General features: G+C 49.3%; 1 protein-coding gene across 1 annotated transcript in view; it reads left to right on the forward strand.

The window, feature by feature from the left end:
- Nucleotides 1–20517, forward strand: part of Plxna2 (plexin A2) — a 210775-nt gene that overhangs the window by 44101 nt on the left and 146157 nt on the right.

Genomic DNA, 20517 nt, shown 5'->3' on the forward strand with positions numbered 1-20517 from the left:
ATTAGCCTGTTAGCCAAGGATGATTTCTTATATATGCATTCAGTTAGACATTTAACATAACTATATTCTGTTTAGCTATCTTATTGCTTTTGAGGTCTTAGATGGTCTAACCAAACCCTGAAAAGGTACAACCAAAACCTGAAAATTTGACTCACCCTATGAGGCAGTATTATGTGCCCACAAATCCCCTCGGCACCTCCAGTCTTTCCAGTGATCTAATTGATGACCCTCTTGAAGTCATAAAATTTTGGGTAGCTCAGTCTCAGGCAGATTGGTGGTATCCCCAGAGGAATGGTCACAGACAGAGAAATGGAGGAAAAAATATGCCCAACCTCCCCCTACCATCAAATCAAAGAAATAAAAAACCTGTCTCCTTGGTGCCTCCCCAATATTTATGTCTGAGCTCAGCAGACACCCCTGGGCTGCAGCCAGTCTGTGTATTAGCATTAGTCCATTACGCTTTTTATGATGCATGTTACCCACCCCTCACCACCCCCCCATGCAACATTTTATGACTGTCCTTTTCATTTCTGGAAAGAGCCTCACAGAATGGCAGATGCCTGCATTTCCCCACTCTTTGGGGAGCTATTTGTAGGCAGCCTGTCCCAGGCCATAAACAACGGGAGATAAACCACAGCCACTGGCAGTAAATGCAGCCAAGGCCAAAAAGGTGCAAAAAGTGGGGAGGGGGTGAGCTCAATGCTGTCTGTGGAAGCTCAGTGCCTGGTGGGCTGGGGTAGATGCTGCTTGGAGTCAAGGGAATTGGGACAAAGATGCCACCCTCTCAGACCCCTGCAGAAGCTGGAGAAGAATCCTACGCCCCCCTCCATTCATCTCCCCCATTGAACCACTCATCCCTTAACTACAATCAGAACCAGTCAAGTTTCCAATCAGGAGAAGAGGGTTCCCTCTAGCATCATTTCCTCCTACCCACTCGCAACACTACATAGATGACTGTGTGCCTCCCACCTCCCGCGGATGCTTCTTGATCTTGTTGCAACTTCTTGCAAGTTTCTCTGTCTTCTCCCAACTACTCTCTGTGTGGCACCCAACCCAATCCCCCCTCCTTCTCTCTCCAATCTGCTTCCCTCCCTCATGACCAAGACAGAGTCTCACCAATCCATCACCACTGCTTCTGGCTCATTAAAACTTCAGCCTGGACTCCAGTGGCCGTGGCAGTGATATTTATTTATCCAGCTTTTGAGCTGCACCCACAAGCAAGTCACTTGTGAAGCCACAGAAGACAGCACCTGGAGCCAGCTTTGCTCCATAAAAGGCACCCCTGGGAGAAGAAAACCAAATTTTGAATGAATAATTGGTCTAGTCGAGATTTGAGATTCTCCCTGCACACGCAAACAGCAAACGAAAGCAAAGAAGGAGGTGGAGGGGCTGGGAGGAGGAGGACAGGCAGCAGAACCCTGAATAATTAGCACGTATACTGGGTTTCTTCCTCATTGGCCCCATCTTGGTGGCAGGACATAGAGAGAGGGTAGAGGGATGGTGTTCCTTTTCTTCTCCTTATTTGGTTTTGGACTCCACATCAAATGGAAACATGCAGATGAAAGTGATGTGAATTTAAAATGTATGTACACATCAGACTGCTGGAGATAGTAGCTATTATACTGCGTGTATGTTTTTTGCAGTAAGCTGCTAAATTATTTATTGGGCACTGGGCTTTAATCTCATAAACCTGCCTTCAGGCCCCCAGCACCAGCAGCCGAAGCACTGCATAAAATACATACGTCGGCCGGCTGCTTGGAGCATGCAGGTGACTCTAGCTAGTGATTGCTCATTCTTACCTGACCTTTTCCCCCACATCGGCTCATTAACAGCTGGCAGACCCTATGAAGAACCTTCTCATTTTCCCATTCACTGCAAACTTAGAAATTGATTTGCATGTAGTAGAGACAAGGGCCCCAACCTGAGCAAAAAGGACCACGAAAACCTCTTTCCCTGCTTTAGGAGGGGAGCCCTAGAAGACGGAGTAAATGACTCCAGGACCTCAGGCCGTCGCCGGACTGTCCGGATCTATGTGCCCTAAGCTATGACACCGGCTCAGGCCTCCACTCTCGGGACTTAGGGTTGGATGACTCTGGGCAAATCTTTTATGTCTTGGGCCTCTATTTGTCCCTTTTAAGTTGAAGAGATTTTCGTTAACTTTCCTGACTCAGAGGCCTGAGGACTCTTCTCTCAGTATGTACTTCCTGGTCACTCTCTGAATACCAAGATAATAGTAACACCCTTCAACTTCTTGAAGAGTTTAAATTCTATGAAGAACTTGCATGTGTATAAACCGTTCTGAGCTCATTCTGTAATCTTAACAACCCCACTACTGTGAGTTGACCGATGAGGAAATCGCCCCTTGCGGTCAAGTGATTTGTCCACAATCATCCAGAAATAACCTTGAGATTAGAATCTGGGTGCCCATCCTTTGTCCACTCCAGTCCTCACCTGGATGCAAGAGCTCACTAGCATTGAGCCAGTGTGGAAACAGACACAAATCGTCTCTGATACCTAGGACCCCTAGGGCTGTGTGGGAGTAATGTTAACACCGGCCCCTTTGTTGTAGAAATTTGACAAATTCAACAGGATTGTACTTTCTAAACCTGGGCTTCAGCTCTCTTTGAGCAAAGGAAGCAATGCCAGTTCTGCCTGGGTTTTATCATTCACTCTGCCACAACGGCCAAAACCTTCAGGGAGGCAGGGAGGCCCAAGAAGAGGATATTATAGGAGTTGAATGAACAGGATCTTTAACCCACGTTCCATAATGGGATCCATAATCAACCTAAAAATGTCTTGCAAATATTTGTACGTAAACATTTTTGTGAAGAGGAACCATGTCTTTCATCAGATTCTCAAATTTGTCTATCAACCTGAAGCATAAAGACCCTTTGTCACTGGTTTTGAGACAGTGTGCCTTTGAAATGTAAGGTGACCACTCCCACTCGCAATTTCATCCTCCTTCAATCTAAGCATCTTGCTTTCCTCTGTTTTAAATAATATCAAGGTTAGGAACATAATTTTTTAAACGTTTTTAGAAAGGTTCAAAGGACAGATGGCCTGCTTGACCCTCATGCAGCATGTACCAAAGCAAACAAGTACCATGAACCATACTTACCACCTCCTGCGCCCCCCCCACCGCCACATACAGTCTCCAAACTCAGTGTCTGTGGCAGCAGAACAAGGCAATCTGTAAAAAGACCAGATCATGGCCAAGATGTAAACCAAAGAGCAGATTAAGGCCTGTGGGAAGGGTGGATCTTCCGAGGACAGAGCATGGTCATGGTCTTAGTTATAAAGGCAAATTTGAGAGCACAGACTGGGAGGGGAGGCCACACAGGTGGTTCTAAGTCACAGTTAAGAAAGCCAAATCAAGATAGAGTTAGTGCCCCAGTTGGTGGACTTAGGCCAGCCCTGAGGCACGTGGAGGGGGCGCACTCTGGGAGGACTTGCTTCATGGATCCCAGGTGCATCTCCGTGCTCCTCCCCACCCTGGGACTCTGGGCACAGTCTTCTTCCTCATGAGGGATGTTCACCCTTCCCCCACCCAGCTGGCTCCTCCTCTTCTTCATGTGCTACAGCAGCACCTGCTCTCAGAAGTCCCCTTCCCATGTGCTTCTTATCACCCAGCACCTGGTCATTAGAGCAGAAGGGGTAAGAAGAGCCCTGGAGCCAAAGGGTCCACCTTCAATTCCCGATTCTACCCCATAATATCTATGTGCCTTTTTCCTTTATTGGAAAACTGGAAAGAATAGTAATTTCTCCCTCGTGGGCTTGTGGTGAGGGACATGCAAATGAGCTAATGCTTTGGAAACACATAGAGCAGTGACCAAAATAGAGTGAGTAGGTACCCAGTAAATGTTACCTGTTAATATTGTATTTATTATGATGATTTCCCTCTCTCTCTCTCTTTCTCTCTCTCTCTCAGTCTCTCTCCACTCAACAATTTTAGGATAGGGCTAATGTAACAAACATTCAGTAATGTTTAAAAGGAAGGAAAGAAGAAAAGTGGAGAGATAAGAAAGGAAAAAAATCCTCTGGGCGCGGTCATGCACATGCCTGTAATCCCAGCAGCCCGGGAGGCTGAGGCAGGAGGATCATGAGTTCAAAGCCAGTCTCAGCAACTTAGCAAGGCCCTAAACAACTCAGTGAGACCCTGTCTCTAAATAAAACACACAAAAAAGGGCTGGGGATGTGGTTCAGTGGTCAAGCACCCCTGGGTTCCATCCCCAGTACCAAAAAGGAAGAAAGGAAAGAAGGGAGGGAGAAAGGGAAGGAGGGAGGAAAATCCTAGGACAGGAGCCATCTCTGTGCTCCAGTTGCAAAGAATCTGCATTAGGTGAGCCACAGGGGGCTTGCAGATACATGCCATGCCTTCAAGTGAGGTGGGACTTCAGGGGTTCCTGCTCATGTTCACGGATTGATAGGGTTATTTGGAGAGGGCACAGGATAAAAGCAATCACATCTCATACACAGAAATTCAAGCCATCACTGCTGTGGCCCAAACCTTCTGCCACTGCCCATTCCCAGAGGGAAAACCTCCAACTCTCTTGTAGCTTGCAGCCTCCCTCACCTGCCTGTGCCCCATCTGCAAATCCCAGCAGATGCCAGGTCAGCACTGGAAGACAGAGAGCAGCAGAGAGAGGAGAGGGCAGGGGATGAGTGGTGGAAGGTACCCTTCCCAGCTTCCTGTGTGATTCCATCCACCTTGTAAGGGACCAGAACTTCATAGACTGTATTTCTCCAACCACCAAATATTTGAAGATGCAGAGCTACTATGTCACTTACTACTTAGTGCATTCATTCATATGGCCGTTAATCCACTCATTCAAAAGAGTGAATATCCCAATAGGTGCCTACTGTGTGCTTTCAATGTATACTTGTTCATATCAGTATTAATTACCTCAAGTCAGTGGTTCTCCAGAGGGGGTAATGTTTGCAGACATTGGCAATGTCTGGCTATAGCTTTTGGTTATCATATCTAGAGCAGATATGTGGCAGAGACCAGGGACACTGTTAAACATCTTGCAATGCACAGGACAGCCCACTCCCCACCTACAAAGAATCATCTAGTCTACAATATCAATAATACTAAGGTTGAGAAACCCTGATCAAGACAAGAAGCACCTATTGAACTTCTGTGCCAATCAGTATATTAAACGCTACTCATTTATCCCCCTAACTCACCTGCCACAGAGGTGTCAAGATGACTTATTTTTCCAGAGGAGAAAACTAAGACCCAATGGGGTGAGATTATTTTCCCATTTATTTATATTAAGACATATGCATTAATAAGGCAATAAATTTGAAAAAAGCAAACCCAGGTATCTGGTACCAAGGTCTGCTTCTCCACTAACCCACACTACTGCTCTGTACAAGGTCAGAGTAAACAGAGGAAAGAGAAACATGAAATAAATGAGTGAGGAAGAAGCATAAGTTTGCAGAGGAACTTAAGAGTTCATAAAAGCCATCAAGTATGAAAAAAGATATTCCACCCCCTTCTTTCCCAGTTTCCCATCTATGCTCACACACACACATGTACACAAGTGAACGAAATCCTTGAGGCCCCCATTTGCCTTCAGGACTGTTTTGATGTGGGTGGTGATTTTAGCTCCAGATTCCACGCTCCCCACTAAATGTTTCTCATCTTACACACACAGCCAACCCTCCGCTGGGAAGAGGGTGGAGATATTTCTCTTACTCCTGAAGCGGCTTGATAAAGATCTGCTCTCTACCAGCCTCCAGCTTCTCCCCATGCTGATTTAGTGCCTGCTGTGGGAAGCGTGGGCTTTTCTTTGCAACTCATGACTGGTGGGCTGTTTGCACAGGGGCAGCGTGTGCAATGGGAAGAAGATGGACTCTGCCATCAGACCATCTTGGTTGAAATCCTATCTCTGTCACTTCCTAAGTGGGCAATATTGCGCAAATTAGTTAACCTTTTTGAACTTTGGTTTCTTCATCTGCAAAGTGGGCAAGATAATACCTACCTGGTAGAGGTGCTCTAGAAAATTCAATAAGGCCAAGGGTGTTCATTTTTGAGCACAGTACTTAGCAAAGAGGGAGCACATAAGAAATTAGAACTGGTAGGCTCATCCTTCTGCCTGAGCCCCACTGTGGCTCTTCTCAGCCTCAAAGAGATTGGGAGCAGCAGCCAGTGAACCTTTCCCACAGGCCTGCTAAGCCACGCCTGCATCCCTACTCCAGGCCTCCTGCCAGGGCACTGTGTATTAGTCAGCCCAGACCATGGGGTCAACCACAGACCACCCTCTTTACCCTACCTCTGCAGTGAGTCAGGGGATTTAGACCACAGCTGCCACCCCATCCCCGGGCATGACAATGTCCAGGAGAGTCATCGCAATTTGACTCTCCATATTAACCCCTCAACTCAGCAGAGATTCAAGAAATGGCATGGAAGAGCTAAGCGGCAGTGCCTGTTGACCCTTTGAAAAGATGTGTTCTGAAATCATTTAAGATCCTAGGCAGGGAAGGAGCCTTGTCCTCATGATTGTCATCACCACTGTCCTTCTGCCCTTTCCTTTGTGTCTCACAGCAGACTTTTTAAAACAGATAGAGACAGAGGGAACCCATCATTGAGAGCCTGCTAGGCCCTAGGCCTCTTGCCATTCAAACATGGCACATCCTCCCCTCATGGCGCAACACACTCAACCCCGCCCCCCCCAGGGCAGAAGTGCACGCCATCTTATCTTTGGACGTCTGACCTCTGGAACCTCAGGATCAGGAAGACCTAAATCTGCTCATTATGGCATGCAGCATATGTTCACATTTCTCCTCATAAGCCAGAAGGGAAATGCTGTGAAGCTGGGCATTCTTATCTCCATTCTGAAGGTGGATTGGCTGGAGACCCTAGTTGACCATTCAGTCAGGAAGCAGTGCAGCCTGGACATAAACCGGTTTTGTGGCTCAGATAGCCCCCATGATGCCTTCATGATGCCATATGCCCTTTTTGATATCCCCCTCTAAATCCACCAGGCACACTGTATTCTTGGAACCCCTATTAGTTGCAAGCCCTGTAGGTGACAGGCGATGGGAGGGGTAAAAGACAACCCAGCATGAACCCCTTCCTCAGGTGCCCACAATCTCTTTGAAGGCAGTAGAGCTGTTGGCCTCCCTCTCACTTCCCCAGAAGAGAGGATCTGGTGGCACCCTTCTCACAAACATTTCAGTGTGCTGAGAGGCAGTGACACAATGTACAACAAAGAAAAAGAAGCCTGGAAATTCGGTGGCTGGGACTCTGGTCCCAGCCCTACAGCCACTGACCTTGGAGAAGTCACCTGGTTCTCCTATCTTTAACACATAGGAACTGACATTTCTGATTCCTGCCTCACAAGATCACAGAGCACATTCAGTGAGGTAGCATGGGAAAGCACTTGACAGCCTGCACACCATGAATAAGTGGAAGGGGTTTGGGTTCACGTCCTCTCCCCTCCCTCACCCAGTGGATTTGCAGCCTCAGACTCTCAGTAGACATATTCATTGCTAATCACCATTGAGCCCTCCCCATATGTCCTGTGATCTGGGCAGCCACAGTTACATGCTTTGAGTGCTGCCCAATAGTCTATGCCCTTCTCTCCATCAACTGCATATGATTAAGTATTTGATGGTAGCTTGACATATGTCATCCTGTTTGGGGAGAGAAAAGGACATAGAATGAACCACACTGTAAATAAACTGCTATCTGCAAATTATGTTCCAGTATTTGGACATTGATCCCTAAAGGTAGAGGAAACAATTTCTGGGAACTTCCCTAAGATCTTGATCATTGTCCCAAGAAGAAGGGAATGGACCTTTCAGGGAGGGCAGAGGATCATGCAGATATCTTCCCTTAGCACAGGCTTTCATGTGCTTGCTGAGGAAAATTTGGGGCATGGAAGTTTTTCAGATTTGCTCTCACAAGGTCAGTTTTAGAGAACTAAGAAGAAAGCGCAGAGCAGGGCAGAATTTCTGAGTTGGAGGGTTCCTGGTTTTCTTTGGAGTGCATTTCTCATTAAGGCTCTGTCGCTGCTACTGCTTCCCTCCTTCCAAATCTGACCTCGCACCCTCTCCCCCACGCACTGAAGAACCATGATCAACCTCTCTGGGCTAGGTAACAAAAACCCTCTTTCCTTTGTTGGTCAGTGACACACCCTGCCAGTCTGGGAGCCATTACCTTTTCCAGATGTAGACTAATTGCAGGACTAATAACCCTTGAGGTCAGCAGGATCCCTCTCCAGGGTCTCCAGGTCCTTTTATTTAATCCTCATGACAGTCACTAACTATAAAGAAGAAACGTAGGAGATGCTGAACTGGGGGAACTAAGATATTTGCCCAAAGACAGCAAGCTGTTAATTCCACTCCAAAATTCTTGCCCCCAAAAAACCCTGAAAAATGTTTCTTGTCCCTTCCCCAACTTCTTACAGGAAGGATTTTGTACAAAATAACACAGCAATGCCCAGCGCAGCACCCCATGCCTTCACTGCCTCTCTGCAGATGCGGGGCCACCTACCCCCAGCCCATTTTCCCATCACCGCCTCCTGCCTCCAAGTCTACCTTCCTGAAAGACATTCTTGACACTGTCATTAAACAGCTGCCAGCAACACCTGCTGGCATTCTCAGGTACAAGGATAACAATCCAGCTTTAAGAAGAAAGAATATGAAACAGGAAAGGCTATGGGAGGTGCCGTTGTAGGTTTGCGTTTTATTATTTTTTGGAGGGTTTTTTTTTTCCTCCAAATTACATTTTCTGCCCTTCTCGGTTGAGTCTATATTTTTTGTATTTTATACTCTCCATTTATGAATCCTCTGTCCCAACCCCCACTTTGAAAATCAAGAAAGAAAACCTGTTTCAGGATTAAATACGGTGTCAACATGTGGCGAGGATCTTAATGCCTCAAAGAAAAGTCACAGGGGCTGTCTCCACCCACCCAAACCTTTAACTGTAGAGAAAAAAGAAAGAAAGATGGAAGAGACAGCCCAGCCTTTCCCTCCGCCCCTCCTGGGCCTCTTTCCAACAAAGGCTGATGCAGTGTGATGAAGATAGTTAGTGTTCTGAAAATCCGTACAATGATAACTTCCCTAGAAAGTCATCACCCAGTTACTTTCCCAACCCTGTGCTCAAACCCCTGCATGCCCCACCATCCTGCCCACAGCCAGGTAGGCTGCTGGGAAGCCATTACCCCCCATCCTCACCCACACCTGTCCCTCAGCACCAAGATCCCACTGTTCCTCTCCTGTTGCCCGCTGGAGCCTAGACACAGACTATTATTTTTTTAAGGCGACAGGTTGAGAGCAATAGATTTTTTTACTTCCAGACAGAAGCCAACAAGGAATGAAGCAGCAGCTTTAAGAGACCGAGTTGTGTTTTATGTTTGCCAAGGGACTGGGGGCTGTCCGGGACTGGAGGAGTGGGGTTACTGGAAGCCAGTTCGAGGGAGCTTTGCAAAGGTCAGTCAAAGCTGTGTTTGTGGGAACCATCAAACTGATGACTCTGCTGGTTTTCTATTGTGTCATGGAAAAGGCTTCTAGGGAATGCTTGCCAAGTCTTTAGAAGAAAAGATATATATAGCTAAAATGTGTATATTTATAGAGAGATATATGGATATATTTATGCCAGTCATGCCAATTTGCTCAGCAGCGAGGAGGAGGTGCCTCTAGAAGAGGAACAGGGCCTGGGATCTCCCTCTGGCTCTTTTTTGCCCCTTGGGAGAAGGAATAGGGGCATCAGGGAAGGTAGCTGCATTCTTGGCCTGACTGGTCTCCTGGCCAGAGAGATCTCCTAATGGAATCCAAGCCTCTGAACCAAGAGTTTTCCTTTGGACTATTCAGTTAGGTTCCTGTGACCTAGAGATACCTCGGGAGGAAATCTTTCTGGAGGGCTCTCTGGTCCCTGAGTAACCTAATCTTCAGAGCAAGATTGTAAGGGGCCAGAATTCCATATGGGAAAATGTGGGATTTGCCTAAAAGAAGGAAAGGAGTAGCCCCATATTCATTTTTGCTTCCATCTGTTGCGGGGGAGGGAAACTTTATTTGAACTATTGGCCTCGGTGGGGCCCAGGTTCTGATTTTAGATGTACTGGGAGGCTGGCCTGTTTTGCTGGGACCATCAGTTGGTCCCCTCAGAGACTGGGAAAACAGCTGAGGCTCAGTGAGAAATCATACCAACAGTTCTTTCCAGAAATCTCCCTGGAACACCATGGGGTGTGTGTGTGTGTGCCTGCACTGGCCCGGACTTCTCTCTACCAAGGGACCTCATGGGGTAGGTGAAACAGCCTGGCCCACGGGCAAGCCTGGTGGGAGGCTTGGCTGGGTGTGCCCACTATCTGCCTTTGACATCTCTCATTCCATCTCCATCATGTCAACAGCTTTCAAAACGACTGGAGCAAAACTGCTTGCTTCATCCCAGCCTGTGTCCCCCTTCCCCATCCCTGTCTACACCCGCCCGAGCGGTGGCCTGGGGTGTGATGAGTAAGCCAGGCTAATGGTACTACACCCACCTTATCTAGGGCTGGCCTTGGTCTACTTTCTTTGACATTTTTTTTAAGCAGGGGTGTGGATACAAGGCAGGATATTATTGCAAAACCCGTTTGGCTAAATCCCTCCTCTGCTGTACGCAGCCTCCCCTCCTCCCAAGCAGCTTGAATAGCTTAGTACCAGAAAGAGACTCGAGGGCTAGAGGAAGCCTGCAGGTTGGCAGAATGAACATTCTTACACCTACCTTCCCTCCTCCCGCTCCTCAACCCACCCCACACCCTCCTTAGGGCCAGTCATCCCTCATTCCTAAAGAGCACACTATCACATGAACATTGGGGGGAATCAAGAATGAAAATTGGACTCAAGTAAGAACTTTCTAGAATGATGCTATCCAAGATAACTTCCTATGACAAAGAAAAAAAAATGTTTTACATTTATGTGACTAATACAGTAGCCACTGTCCAGATGTGGTTATTGGGAGGTGGAGATGTTAGTTCACCTGAGGAGCTGACTTTCTGACTTTACTTATTTTTAATTAATTTAAAGGTAAAGAGCTCCATGTGGCTAGTGGCTGTTGCACTGGAGGGGACCCAGGACACTGTTGACACTTGAAGAAGTACTCTCCATCTCCCGGTCCCAGCTGAAAAGTGGCAGTTTCCTTTAGTGCCATGGTGCGAGTTCTTTTCCATCTGCCACAGAATATGACAAATTCCCAGCCCAAAGCATGAGGAGGGCCCCTTTCTGTGATCTGTTCCCCAGGCAAAAAGAAGCCGATGGGTGGAGAAAGCGAGAGCAGGCCCAGCACTCCCCCCAGGACCCCCCCACCCGCCAGCACACCTGGCGCTGGCTCAGCGTCCACAGCGTGGGACCCTGGCAGGGGCGCCCTGCGGTGTGGGGCTGCAGCTGCCGACATCTGGTCCTCCCCCATCTCTGCGCCTTCATTTCTTTTCTGTCAGCAACAGCTCTTGGCCGCTGATGGTCAGCAGAGTCACAGAGGCCCTGCAGACCTGTTTTCCGGCTCTGTCTACTCCCCCATTCCCTGCTGAGGAAGGTCAAGGGGGAAAGAGGAAAAAGGAGACGGGAAGACAGAGTGAGGGCGAAATGAAATGCTCATGACATTCAAGAAAGCAGCTTCGCAGGGTTCTCACTGGCCTCCCTCTGGATGCAGGATGAACCTTGTCTGGTTTATAAACCATCGGCGACTTCTCCCCCTCAGGGATGCCAGTCCCCAGTGCCCCCACTCCTACCTCCCTCCCATGCACACAATAACACATGTGCCTCCCCCACACCAGGTCCATCTGTGACCTTTGGTCTAACCTCATCCCCAGAGGGGGAGGGAGACCCCAAAGAACTCTCCCTTGCTCGCCCAGACTAGCACAGTCAACCTTCCCCTCTGACGCTAGCATTCCGCAGTTCCTCTGGGCAAACAGAAGGAAGAAAGCAAAGCCCTCCTGGGCCAGGAGGTTGGCAGCTCCGGCTGGACACTACATGTGGAGAACGCCTGGGGGGACCTAGGGGGTCTTCTTTCTGATCCTGGTCCCTCGGCCATTACTAGCTCCCACAGCTGGGAACATGGCCACCCTGTGAAAGTGCATTAATTCCCCAGGCTGCCCAGTAACTGGATTCTCCTCAGCCAAGGACTGAGTTGCCCACACTAGGAATGTTCTAGTATCTGGGAGCATTGGGTGCAGACTCCCTCCACAGCTCCGCTCAGCCAGGAGACTGCTCTTCACCCTCTTTGCTTTCTCATATCTGCAGAGGAAGACAGGAGCCCTTGCTTTGCTACTAACCAGGAGAGGGAGAGAAAACATGCCTCAGTTTCTCTGTCTGCAAGGCCCTTCCAGAGCTACATTCTGCAAGTGTCATTTCCAACATCTCTGCTCATGGAGGGACAGCAAGGCATTTTTTGTAGCTATGGAATTGCAGTGCAGATCCCCTTGCAGGTTTTTATTGTTGTTGTTTTTGTTTTGTTTTGTTTTGGTTGTTTGGGTTTTTTTGTTTTATTTTGGTTTGATTTGTTTTTTTGGTGATTCCAATATTTTGATGAGCAGAGATGAGGCAGCCACTCATTCCCCTGAAGTGTTTTGAGTCACCGCTTCTCCGTTTCTAAGCTTTGGAGCCATGCTGGATGAACTGAACAGCACAGGCCGTGGTAGGAGAGAAAGGAGAGCCCTAAGTGAATTAGCTTTTGTTTGTGTAGCAGCTAGAGCAGGTAGGAATTTGAAGTGAGAGAAGAGAAAGAACGTCCTAAATCAGAGGTGATCTCAGGAAAATGTAGCATTTCTTTTGAGAGTGAAACTCCAAAAAGAAAAAAGTTGAAGGGGTGCATTTGCATTGTGAAAGTTAATTTTTCAGGATGTGCATCCCTTTCCATCCCAGACCCTGTCCCTACCCTGGGAGTGATCTGAGACGCACAGGAACCTGTTCTGCAGATGGAGAAAGAGGTGGGCTCCTGGAGGAGGGGGTCTTGCCAGACAGAAAGCAGGGGTGGAACCCCCCTCTCAGCCCCTCCCTGACTTCTGACCTTTGCACTTTTCTTACTCGTGATCCCTAAATGACTGAGCTGTCTGCCCCTCTCTAGGGAAGAGGAAGGCACACAAGGCTGATGGGAGGTGGAGCAGAGAAAGTCTGAGGTGGAGGTCAGGGGTCCTTTCACAGTATGTTTTGGCAAGGGAGGCCTGGGGGCAGCCAGGGGGCTGGGGCTTTCATCCTTCCAGGCTTCCCTGATGTGTGAAGCAAAAGCTGTCACTTGAGCGGTGATTTGGAGCATGTGTCCCAGAGAGCCAGGACTCACCCCTCAGGGTCCTACTACCCATGGAAGGATTAGGTAATAGACAGGGGTCTCTGAAAGGCAGCTCCCTGTCCTCAGGGGTTTGCTCTGGAGGAGAAGGGCTTGGTATGGCTGGCCAGAGTGACCGGGGAGGGGGGTCCTCAGAGCCCCACAGGAAGGAGCTTCCCTGTGGCTTCTGTGGCCCTCAACACATCCATGTCACTGTAGAGGGCCTTCTGTGCAGATCTGCCTCACAGTGTCCTATGAAAGTGAAGGGAAGCAAGAGATCTCAGGCTCAGGGCCTGGAGACAGGGGGTTCCTGCTGAGGGTTGGGGAGGCTCAGAAGGCTGGAGCTTTGGGCTTCCCAAGGAGCCAACCTCCACCATCCCCTCTAAGCCTCTCAAAGGGGAGGCACAGAGGGCCTGATCTGAGCCAGGTCAAGAGCAATTGTGCTTCCCCCCATCCCCTCTTGTCCCCTCCTCTCTTTACACCCTCTTAGTGTCTCCTGTCCCAGCTCCTCTTGATCACTCTGGGGTGGGGGCAGTGACAGCAAGTCCTCATGAGGGGCAGGGACTCTGTACAGACTCCAACGACATGGCCCACGGTGTCAGCAGCGTGGTCTCCATGCTTTCTCCACCTCTTATTGATGGTGATTTTGGGAAGATACTGAACCATAGTGACTCTCAGCTTCCTCCTCTGTAAAACGGGTGGTGACAGGGCTACCCATGAGGAAGCTGTGTACATTCACGGTGGAGGGGGCCGAGCCTTACCTCTTTGCTTTAGTTTCCTAGCTCTCTTCTCTGCTGGTGGCTCTCCAGCACATAAATAGCAACAGTGCACTTGCTGGTGGCCACAGTCACTGCTGTGACCAAGGCAAGGCCTACGTGATTTAACAGGGACGGTCTCTTCTCTGCCTACCTCGGCTGCTCTGGCCCCCTGCACCCAGTGGTCAGGCACAGAGGTACCCACAGGCCTCAGACCCAGCCCCCTCCCACTCCCTGGTACTGAGGCGTTTCCTCCGCTGACAGCCTGAAGACAGGTCATTTTTCTTCTCTTCCCATATAATGGCCTTTACTCCCCCTCCTCTACCCCCCTTCCCAACCTTAATGACTTTAACATACACACAGTTCTTTAAAAAAAAGAAAATACAAGCCCCCAGTGAGCTGCTCTAAACCTCATGTTATGGAGGAGAAACAACCCAAGCACATGTTCACAAGTCACTGCCTGTGATGACAAGGGACCTCTTGCTAATTTCCTCAGTGTTTGAAGCCCCAAGGGGGAGGGGCAGGGGGAGAGGCAGCCAGAGGGAAGAGACCCAGGGCTTGAGTATTTCCTTGTTCCCTTTGATCCTCCAGGAAATGCTGTAGCACTTAGGGAAATATTTCATCTTGGGCAATCTTGAAGAGTAAGAAAGATGCCTTTGGGCAGGGGTGAGCAGTGTCAGGGGATCGTGTGGAAGAAAGATGCAATCCGATGACCTTTCTATCCTTGAGATTTGGTCTGGCTTTTCTGGAAAGGAGGAGGGAGGAGAGATGTCTTAGGGAGAGTCTAGCCCAAGGTATTTAGGCATCTACTGATGTCTCCCGGATACACAGTTCTTGCCTCTGATTTCTCTTTGTGGTTTGCCAGGGAGACTGTGGAGCCCCAGAGCTCCAGGGTGCACCTGCACCTCAGTGTTGGCAGTATCCAGGGTGAAGATCTCCCTCTACCTTCCCCAGGGCTGTCTCCTGCCTTCCAGGTCTGACTTCTGGTCTGGGAACTCAGGAAGGGTCCAACCAGGAGGAAGTAGGGCTCTGCCCACCTCTTGGCTGTTTTCCCTCCACCCTTTACCTGCACAGGCACAGGAGCTGCTGACTGACTGCAGGGTGGGTCCAACAGGAGACAGGGAGGACAAAGAGCTAAGAGCCCCAGCTGCACCCCCTGGCATGCAAATGGAGATGGCTGGGATCCAGACTCTGTCTAAATCAGAAACAAATGCACCAAAGCTGCAGCCTTACCCCTTGACCGAAGACGGGAAAGTGCCTGTCTGACCTCGCCTTATTGGTGCTATTATCATCATTATTGGTAATATCACCATCATCATCCTGTAATTTACCAGTTTCAATGGCAAGGAGACTTAGGCCTCCTCTGGGCTTTCATGTTAAGAGAAAATGAGTTGTGGCAACCTCCCCGCCTCTCTCCTCTGCCTTGCCACCTGCAGAACTTCCGCCCTGCCTCTATCACCAGAGTCTCCCTGGCCCAGGCCCTGCCTGCTGTCATCCTCGCATAGAGACTGAGTGGCGGGGGCTACATGCCAGGACAGAGGGGAAGGGCCTTTACTGTGGATAGCACCTGCCCTCTTCTTCAACCCATGCCCTCAAACTGTGGTGCTCAAACTTGAGCATGCGTCAGTATGGAGAGCTTGTTGAAGTACAGATTGCTGGGTCGCACCTCAGAGTTTCTCCTTGAATAGGTCTGGGATGGAGCCCGGGAATTTGCATCTCCCAGATGCTGATGTAGCAAGTTCTTGATGATGCTGATGCTGTTGGTCCAGGGACCACACTTTGCAAACCACTTCTCTAACTCATCCTAAATTGGGCACATTTAAGGGGTAAGTCACCAAAACTCCCTTTTTCCCCCATCCACATGGATACAGGTGTTTACATCATGCCTCATTCAATACCTTGGAAATGGGGTTCCCAACAAGCAGCCAAGACCCAGGTGGTGAGAGGTGGGCGAGCACAGCCTGCTTCCACGCACAGGGGCCCCTTGGAGGGAAGGCGGAGGCAGGCAGCACCCCCACTTCATCCCCTGAAGATTTACTTCTCCATTTGGCACCTCAGGCCTTCTTCAGGGGGAGGCTGGGGCCAGCCTGACTCACTGTGCAAGCCTTTGTTGGAACGCTGGGTCCCAGCCAAGCTCTGTCCCTTGGTCAGGCCCACCCTCATCCTTCCCCACCTGTGCCTCTAGCTAAGCTTCGGGCTCTGCAGAGTAGTGACATCCCCACGCACTGTCCCCACACCCATGGGAATGGGCACCCACATGTGCATCGTGTACCTTAATTCTCAGAGCCAGACTTCCCACAGTTCTTTACTATGTCCTCCCCCTCCCCTTCGCTCAAGATCTCAGGGATTCTCAGCAAAAACAGTGCCACGGGAACATGTCCTTTTTTCTCTCCTCTCTGGAGAGAAAAAGAGGGAAGAAAGATAGGAATCAGCACCTGTGGACTCCCGTCACAGTGCCGAGGCCCAGATGGGTGCACTGCACGCCATCTCCTGGAATCAGGAATGCATTCTGCCTGATATTTGCTCAAGTCCTCAGGGCAAGGCCCCACAGTTGTTTTGCAACAGCAGGTTTGAAATCTCAGGGCACACGTTGTACACAGATAACAAGAGATGGGCAAAGTCTAGCCCAGTGGTTCTCAAATTTGAGAGTCTATTAGAATCACCTGATTCTTGTTAAAACACCCATCCCTGGCCCCACCCCCAGGGTTTGCAATGCAGTAGCACTGGGCGGGGGCGGGGCCTGAGAATTGGCATTTCTAACAGGTTCTAGGTGGGGCTGACACTGGTGGTCTGGAGACCATATTTGGAGAACCACTGATCTAGTTGTACAGCCTGTTGGTTCAAATTTTTCTGCTGTTATTCCAGGTTCCACCTCAACAGAACTGTATTTCCCACCCTATACCAAACTCTTTGTAGGTTCTTTTGAGGTCACTTAGGAAAAATGTGACCAGCTTGCTAGTTCCATATTGTGTTTTTTTTTTTTTCATTCATTCAGAAGATAATCATCATAGTAAACACTCGCATAGTGCTTACTAAGGGCCACTGTCCTAGAGCTCTGCATATATTAACTCTTCTAATCCCCATAATAATCCTGAGATGCCTGTAATTATTGTCCCCATTTTGCAAATGAAGCAACAGAGGCACAGAGATGTTAAGGTTGCACAGCTAATCAGAGGCAGAGCAGGGATGAAAACCAGGCAGCCTAGTTCCAGAATCTGTATTCCTATCTAGTCCTCATTGAGTCATGAGTTAGGCCCTGTACTGGCACGGGTTAGCCAGGAAGAATATAAAAGGGACTCAGTCACAGCCCTGCTTTATGTTAATGACTGGAGCATCATAGGACAGTATCAAGAGAAATCTTTGCCCAGTGCTAAGGGCCTACAGCAGAGGGTAAATGACTCAGTCTAGAGAGTGAAAAGGGCATCCAAGAAAAAGGGTCATTCAAACTGAATTCATAAATGCAAGGAGTTTTGAGCTGGTAATGAGACTAAAGGCCACTCTTCGGCAGCAATATGTGCAAAGGCACTGTGTGTGAACTCGAACACAGTAGTGCCAGAGGAGCCCAGGGCTGGGTGGGAGAGGTGGAGCCACTGCAAAGACAGGCCAGGCCAGTTAGTGATCTTGAATGGCATGTTCAAGGGTAGGGATTTTGGTAACTAAGGGGATGCCATTGAGGCCTTTGAGAAAAGGACATAATCAGATGTGCAATTTTGAAAGATAACTCCAAATTTGAGCCTTTAATTCATCATGGGCTACGTTTCACACACACTGAGTTCCCCCTGCTTCCTTAGTAACTTACATTTCCCTGGATAAAATCATTCTCTTTCCCTAGCAAGTCCTTCCTACCTGGACGATATCACTTTAATGGTCTGTTTTCTACTTTGGGCCCTTTTCTAATTGATCTTTCCTATTCTTCCCAAGACTCTTCCTAGTATATCAATCTATCTGACCTTGTCACTCATCTTCTTTGGGTCCTGTTCACTATGACTCCAAGATTTCTGTAGCCATGTTAGTGTTCATAGCCTCAAACAAATCCCATGCTTCTGCTCTGTCCATAAAGGTGGACTGGAATATGTGCATAATTCAAGGGATACAGAGGTCACCACCTACCATGGAATGTATGGGTTCCAGAGTTAGTTGGAGGCATTGGTCCTCCTCTCCTGTGCTTGGCCTCTGTTAGGAATTCATGCTAGAACCATTCTCCAGCCTCTACTTACTCACCTGTGAAATGGCAAAAGTTTCTTCCTTCTAAATGGATTCAATGCAGTTACTGCAACCCAAGATCAAACCTGCCTATGTTGTCAACTGTAAAGCAGCAAACAGGACAGAGAAGGAGCACATGTAGGGCCAGTTGCTTCCAACAGGGACAGAATTGAGCCATCCGTCAATTCACTTCAAACAGAATCCCAAGATACCACGTAATGGGAAACCAACCCGTGTCCAACCCTATAACCTTGCCAATGAGTCCCTGGGCACCTTTTAACTTTCTTTTCAGCTGCAGGACGTTCGTCTCTAGCTGTCAGGTTTCCTTAGGCGCTCTCTTAGGAAGGCTGCCTTTCTTACACCCTCTCTCCAGCCTGACCTCTGCCCTCCAGGGCCTCATCTCCCTCTGGATAACCTTCCCAGATTCCAGCCCATTCCTCAGGAGAGTGATGATTACTGGTATGGACACAGCTGGCCCGGACCTCCATCTCAGGATTCTTAGAAGACAGGACCAACATGGAAACCATAGTCCTCACCAGACCACCAGAGTCGGGGGATACCAGCAAAGTGGGACCTTCTTTGTCCCACTTTGATAGAATCTTTCAGAAATCATTTTCCATCTTCCTCAGCCTTCAGGCCGGGCATCCTCTGTCCTTTTTTATGTGCTTGCTGGAGCCTTTGTGTTCCTGTTCAGAGGACATGCCAGCCCTGGAGGATGCAGTGCAGGGGAAGAAGGAACCTCCCCTGGGAGGAAGGGCTCTTGGCAGTGGCTGGTTGTACTGCACACTGAAGGCCACATTTCACTGTCAGATACTCAGCCAGGATGAGTGGACCGCACTGGAATGTGGGAAGAACACACTTTATCCTTCATTTATCACCTCTCTGCCCCTGTCCCAGCCTTCTCTCCCATGCTGCCTCAGTCCCGTTTCCAAGTTCTCTTTAGGTCAAGGTCTCCAGGTGTTCTGGTTCACTCATCACACCTTCTCCTCCCAGATTCCTGCGGGATCAGCCAGTCTGCTGGCTGCTGGAGGGCTGGTGGACATGCCATTGAGCTCTGTTTCCTAAGGCGTGCCAGAGCTCCCACGAAGCTGCTAGTGTGCAAAACACTAACCACAGCTGGACCCCAGCTGTCCCAGCTTCCCCACAGAAACAAGAGGCCAGTCCTGGCCAGAGCACTCCCAGCCCCAGGGAGGTTCCGATTGGCAGAAGCCAAATTCAGTTTCATCCCAGAGACACCGAGGAATATCGGGAAACACCAGAAGTCCCAAGGGCTAGTGGAGCAGGGCTATACTGCCACATTCAAGTCCTGGTAGAAACTGAAAGCAGCTGGACTGGCCGGAGCCTTGAGCAGGAAGGCCTATGGCTCCCTGTGGGCTGGTGTCCTCACCAGCCTGACAGGACACACAGGAACTCTTCTCACTCCCCCCCGGATGGCTTAGCAGCCATTGTCACCTGCCTCTTCTGTCCTTCCCAGCCATCCTCCCTCATTTTGTCCTTTTCCTCCCGCTCCACCTCCAGTCCTTCTCCTCCATATGGTCTCCACATCTGGCTGATGACCATCAAGAGAGTTGGACAATACCTCCTTCCGTCTCTCAGCATCCCTTACCTCCTCCACCCCACCCGCTGCGTCTCCTTATGACTGCCTTCTGTGTTCCTCCCTGCCTCCCCCGGCAGCCTCTGTAAGAATAGAACAGGCACAAGGCTTTCCTAAGACTCATCCCTTCTCTCCCCATCTCCAAGTCCCACTCACAGATAGGCTGCCAAGCCTTATCAAGGCCCCCCTCTCTTACTTCCCAAATTGGGAAGCCCCTCACTGAAATGAACTGAGGCCCATGCGTGGGCAGGAGCACTCCATTTCCAGGCAAATCCTTACCGAAACAAGTCATGACTGTGAGACTCTGGCCTCTGATCCACGCACCCTTCTCATGGAGAACTTGACATGAGGGACAAGAGCCATATAGTCCACTCTTCTCTTTTCTTTCCAAAGAGCTGTATCATTGGGGCTCTAACTCTGACTTTGGTGTGTATATGTGTGTGTTAGCTATTTCACTCCTATGACTTAAAGATCTGACCAGATCAATTGTAGAGGAGGAATAGTTTATTTGAGGGCTCATGGTTTCAGAGGTCCTAATCCATAGAAGGCTGGCTCCATTCCTCAGGACTTGAGGCGAGGCTGAACATCATGGCGGAAGAGTATGGTAGAGGGAAGCAGCTCACAACATCAGGAAGCACAGAGAGTCTCCACTCAACAGATACAAATATATACTCAAAGCCACGCCCCAATTCCCACCTCCTCTAGCCACACCCTACCGC

Source organism: Sciurus carolinensis, chromosome 12 (assembly GCF_902686445.1).
Source record: "Sciurus carolinensis chromosome 12, mSciCar1.2, whole genome shotgun sequence".
NCBI lineage: Eukaryota > Metazoa > Chordata > Mammalia > Rodentia > Sciuridae > Sciurus > Sciurus carolinensis.